The sequence below is a fragment of the Hylobates moloch genome, unplaced genomic scaffold (assembly GCF_009828535.3).
Source record: "Hylobates moloch isolate HMO894 unplaced genomic scaffold, HMol_V3 SCAFFOLD_2, whole genome shotgun sequence".
In the NCBI taxonomy this organism is placed as follows: domain Eukaryota; kingdom Metazoa; phylum Chordata; class Mammalia; order Primates; family Hylobatidae; genus Hylobates; species Hylobates moloch.
In genome coordinates, this window is record NW_026652277.1 from 168,796,315 (window position 1) to 168,802,314 (window position 6,000).

The window sequence follows — 6,000 nt, forward strand, 5'->3', positions numbered from 1 at the left end:
CTTATAAACAATCCTGGCCTGGGAACTTAAAATCTGTGTGACGAAGCCAAACACAGAAATAATAGCATCAGTGACCAAAACAGTGTATTCATTACAGAACCTGAAAGTGCTCATCACTTTGTGGAATTTTGGTTAAAATGTCTTACTACCCTTTCACAGGTAGCCCCCTCCTGAGAGAGGCCCACGACAAGGGTAGTGGAGGCATAAAAAGTCCTTCATTTCTCAACAATGAGAATGAGAGGGTAGCCATTGGTGGAAAAGATGGTGGGCTTCCAGTGGGCTGAAAGGAGAAAGAAGTGGTCACTGATGTTCCAGGCTGAGCGAGCCCATATAGACACCCATGATGTGGGGATGCAGAAGAGAGGGCAGCCCAGGAATTCTGGAGAGGCACCACACTCAGATACAGCCCAGCATGACCCAGGGACAAGAAGGGAGTGATTGAAAGTCGATAGAGAAAGCATTGGCCCTTACTTCACTCACCGCTTCCCACAGAATTCCTAGCAATCAAGACACTCCTCCCGCTGCCCCCAGGCAGGAGGGCAGACATTTTATCTCTGCAGAAAGGGAAGCGCCAGAGACAGGCCTCTGGACACTGACAGCTGGGGCTACCCCCAGAAGAATGAGAGTGCCCTTCCTGAGCACTTAGGGACACATTTTGTTGGGATGGTTTTTTTTGTGGGTGGGAGGCAGGCTTGGGAGCCGTGTTCTGTGTGAGGGTTGTGATTGGATGGTGTGGCCCAGCAACAAGTCGCATCACCCAGAGGAATTGGGTGCTTTGGGTTCATTGTCTGAAGCCTGCCAGCAATGATTTTGGGTAGCAGCTCTATTAGAAAAGCCATGAAATTATATTATGGAAATTGGACCAAGCCCATCTCCATTTAGTTCATTGCTTTATAACCAGCTCATGAGGTTAAAAAAAAAGGAAGTCAACATTAAAAAGTTCCATTCATTGAGGTGGTGTAGACCCTAACTTTTGTCTACCTTTGTTTGCTTGCCTGCTTGCTTTTTGTTTTGGAATCTAATTTATTTGTAATTATTTGTCTTGTATGTAGTAACCATCACTTGCCCCCTAACCATTGAAAAGAGAATTTCTTGACGAGTTAAATCAGAGGCCGTCTCTTACTCAACCTTACCAAATTCTTTCTTTCCCAGTTGTAATTTATTGCACCAGCTGCCTCCCCACCTGCCAATTCTCCTTCAGATATGCCTCCTCTGCAGCATCACTTAAGATATTTTTATTAGAATTAGAGAGTGTAGCAAATTACGTTTATTTTTCCTTTCCCTATTGCTTCTGTACAAAATCTCCCCATTTATTTTCTTTGAAACTATTTACAAGCAATTGCTTTAACCCTACTCCCCCAGCATACCTGTGTTTATGTTATCTTTCTTTTATCACAGTACATTGAGCTGGCCCTCAGGTGGATTCCTCATTTTGATATTATTGACACTTCTTTTAGCTTTACTGGACTGCTTCTCCATGTGCTTTTTTGACAGTCATCCTGTCAAGGTTTTCTTTCAATCTATTTGACACATTTTTTCCTTTTTTGTTGTTGTTGTTCTTTGTTTTTCAAGATGGGTCTCACTGTGTTGCCCAGGCTGAAGTGCAGTAGGACCATCATGGCTCACTGCAGCCTTGAACTCCTGGGCTCAAGGAATCCTCCCACCAGCAGCGCTCTGAGTAGCTGGCACTACAGGCACGCGCCACCATGCCCAGCTAAGTTTTTTTTTTTTTTTGGTAGAGATGGGGTCTCACTTATGTTGCCCAGGCTGGCCTTGAACTCCCAGCCTCAAGTTATCCTCCTGCCTCGGTCTCCCAAAGTGTTGGGATTACAGGCGTGAGCCACCGCACCCAATCTTCCATGTTATTAAAGGAGAAATCCTAGTAATGAATAAAAAAAGACTTTAAGGTATAATTGACAATAAGTTGGCCTTTGCCATTTAAACAAGGAAAATGAGGGCAACAGATCCTCTGAATGTGTATAGAAAATGCTGCTGGGGAGTGGTTTATGAATTTTTTTTTTTTTTTTGAGACGGAGTCTCACTGTAGCCCAGGTTGGAGTGCAGTGGCGCGATCTCGGCTCACTGCAAGCCCCGCCTCCCGGGTTCACACCATTCTCCTGCCTCAGCCTCCCAAGTAGCCGGGACTACAGGCGCCCGCCACCACGCCCGGCTAATTTTTTGTATTTTTAGTAGAGACGGGGTTTCACCGTGTTAGCCAAGATAGTCTCGATCTCCTGACCTCGTGATCCGCCTGCCTCGGCCTCCGAAAGTGCTGGGATTACAGGCATGAGCCACCGTGCCCGGCTCGGTTTATGAATTTTTAATTAAAGAGATCAGAGCCAGGCAAGGTGACTCACACCTGTAATCCTGGCACTTTGGGAAGCCCAGGCGGGAGAATTGCTTGAGTCCAGGAGATCAGCCTGGGCAATATAGTGAAACCTCTTCTCTGCAAAAAAAAATTTTTTTTAATTAGCTGAGTGTGGTGGCACATGCCTGTAGTCCCAGCTACTTGGGAGGCTGAAGTGGGAGGATCCCTTGAACCTAGGAGTTCAAGGCTGCAGTGAGCTATGATCACAGCACTGCACTCCAGCCTGGGCGACAGAGCAAGACCTTGTCTCAAAAATAAATAAGTAAATAAATACATAAATACATAAATAAATAAAGAGATCGGAGGCATTGCTACCATAAAGTCTTTGCTATTGTTTTCTGGTGTCATTATAACAACCAGCATGTTTTGAATATCAGAATTATCTGTGACATTAAGTATGTATTTGAGCAACTATTAAAACTATGTGTAATGGTGGCTCACATCTGTAATCCCATCACTTTGGGAGGCCGAGGTGGGTGGATCATTTGAGGTCAGGAGTTTGAGACCAGCCTGGCCAACATGGGGAAACCTGGTCTCTACTAAAAATACAAAAATTAGCCAGACGTGGTGGTACACACCTGTAATACCAGCTACTTGGGAGGCTGAGGCAGGAGAATCACTTGAACCTGGGAGGCGGAGGTTACAGTGAGCCGAGATCATGCCACTGCACTCCAGCCTGGGTGATGGAGTAAGACTCCATCTCAAAAAAAAAAAAAAAAAAAAGAAAAAAAACTATATATAATCTATTGGATTTCTCAGAAATGGATTTTCCAAAGCAAAAGAATTTTGACTAGTTTATGTTCAAACTATGTTATATTTTATGCATCTGCAGATCAAAGATTACTTATAACTGTGTTAATGTGCCAATGCCCAGAAGAAAGATAAAAATATTTACCAGCATTTCTAGGAAATGAATGATATAGATCAAGCAACAGGATATTTTTATTTTTCATTCACATTTTTAATGAAACCATTTCCCCTTGCATCACCAAAACTTTTTTCCAGTCAAAAAAAGAGAGAACTCAGTATCGCATGTGGAAACTACCTCAGAGTTCCCTATGCCTTATTTGTTGTTAGGAATCTAGACTTCATAAAAACTCAGAATATCCTCAGATTTTGTTTTGTTTTGGTTTTGGTTTGGGGTTTTTTTGAGACAGGGTCTTGTGCTGTCACCCAGGCTGGAGTGCTGTGGTGCTATCATGGCTCACTGCAGCCTCCACCTCTTAGGCTCAAGCAATCCTCCTACCTCAGCCTCCCGAGTAGCTGGGACCACAGGTGCACACCTCCATGCCCAGCTAATTTTTTGTATTTTTTGTAAAGATAGGGTTTCGCCATGTTACCCAGGCTGGTCTTGAACTCCTGAGCTCAAGCAATCTGCCAGCCTGGGCCTCTCAAAGTGCTGGGATTACAGGCAGGAGTCACTGTGTGCCACCTGTCCTCAATTTTTACCTTAATGATTTCAACGGCTGTTGCCTAGTAGCTATGGAGCAAATAAGTACAAATTCGTATGTTTGCTAGATTGGGAATATAATTAGTGAAATCTAGAAGATACTTTTACAGTTGCTTTTGATGATGGTCTTATGGCCAGTACATTATTATTCAATGGTATCTTAATTTCAAGAAGAATGTAGACTCACAGATACGGGACTAATTAAAGTGGAAAGGTACATTTACAGATAATCACAGTCTGGTTTTTTTTTGAGGCACATGAGTAGAGTTTCAACTTACACTATTGTTAAACGTATAATGGCATATCCATAGCCCTCCGTTAATCATTTTTTTGCCTCTTAGTTTATTTTCATGTTTCCTTTGAAAGAAAAATACTAATAAAATTACATAAAGGATTTCTTTTCATAATTTTATGATCTAGAAAAGTAGTTAACATATAAGCCCATTATAGCTAAAATTATCCTGAAAATACATCATCACACACCTCATACCACTACTACAACATCTATTTGCCTGAGTTCCTTTCCTCTCCACCCGCCAATTTCGTCAAAGCAAAAGGACCATCCCACTACAGAGTAAAACCCTAGGTAGATAGAAACAAAACAGCCAGGGAAGATCTAGAAATCCAGTTAGAGCCAGCATAGCACAAGATAACCAGTCATTAAAATATTTAGGTTTTGCAAAACATTTGTAAATTTTTTTACTTTAGATATAAAAGGCCAGACTCATTTTTCTAGATTATATCTCATATATTTTGAGGTTTTACATTTATGAAACAAAACCATGATTTCCTATGTGTACAATTTCTTGAAAGCATTTCAACAAACGTTTTAAGTTTTAGTTTTTGTTAAGGAATTTCACCAAAGGCCTCTTTCTAAATTTTTTTTTTTTTTTTTTTTTTTTTAGCTAAAGTTACTGTTTTCCAACTACATGGTACGACATGCAGGCAACTCTGGGCATGTGCACACAAGTGCACAACACACAGCCTCAGTGTTATGGGTAGAAAGCTTCTTCACCAAAGACCTATTTTTAGATGAGTGCTGTGCCAAACTATACTGTTTCATTTTTTTAGGTTAAGAGCAATATTTCATTTAAAAAATGTTTTAAAAAATGTGTTCAAGCTTTCTTGGGAATAATCCAACTGTTTTGCTAAACCTTCCCCTTTCTTCAAGGGTACAGAAGTACAAAGAGTATATTCAATTTGTTACATAAAAGAATACTCAAAGAAGACTGAAGCTACCTCCAGTTAGCAAGTTCTTTGCCATTCAGGTAACAATTCATCACAGTTTGACAAGATCACTTTTTAAATTTAGGCTTAAGAAGGAAGGCAGAAATAGCTCTGGGCAGAGAGGAAAGGTTCACATGGATGTATATAATGTATTGTGGTTTGATATTTTACCCCACACCCATATTATAAATAAACACGACTGAAGTACAGTGTAAAAATCCTCCAAATAGTCACTGTGCTAAAACCAAGCATGTGTGCTATATTAAGAGAAGTGGTATCTATGGTACTTTTCATGATAAAATGCTCATTTTCCTTTCCCCTCTCAAAAAAAAAAAAAAGACTATGAACTTCTTCATAGTGATTGTATAGTTTGTAATTTGAAGTTCAAATTACATGTGGTTAGAGGAGTGCAGTCAATTTTCATTTACAAACTTTGTAGATTATGTGTAGGTAGTTTGCTTTCTTTGGCAATCATTTAAAATCTGGCTGGCCTCTGCTTGCTGGCCAAATACTTCCTGGGATTTCTCTCCTTCCAGAGACCTCTTTAAATTTCCCTAGAGTGTTTCAAAAATAACTGCTTTTAAAGATAGGCAAACCTAATTACGAGAAAGGAGCAAATGCCTGGGATATCTGAAGTTAATGCATGTTGTTTTGGTAATCTGCTATTTTGAATGATGACATGAGCAGGCAGTGTGTCATTCACGTAACCAGCCCAGGTGCCAGTCTCCTACCAGTTTGTTTATCTCCAGCTCCTCTAGAAACAAGTTAAATGATGACTCAGGCCTGGTGTTGTGCTATATTTTAGCACTTAAAATGATTCAACAGAGTATACATTGATTTTATAGTTCCTTTGTAATGAAACCTTGGGAACCATTGTGTTTTTTAAATATAGACAAATGTATGTATTATTACCTACCTCGTTGAGATCAGCAACTTTCAGGAAGCTTAAAACAAT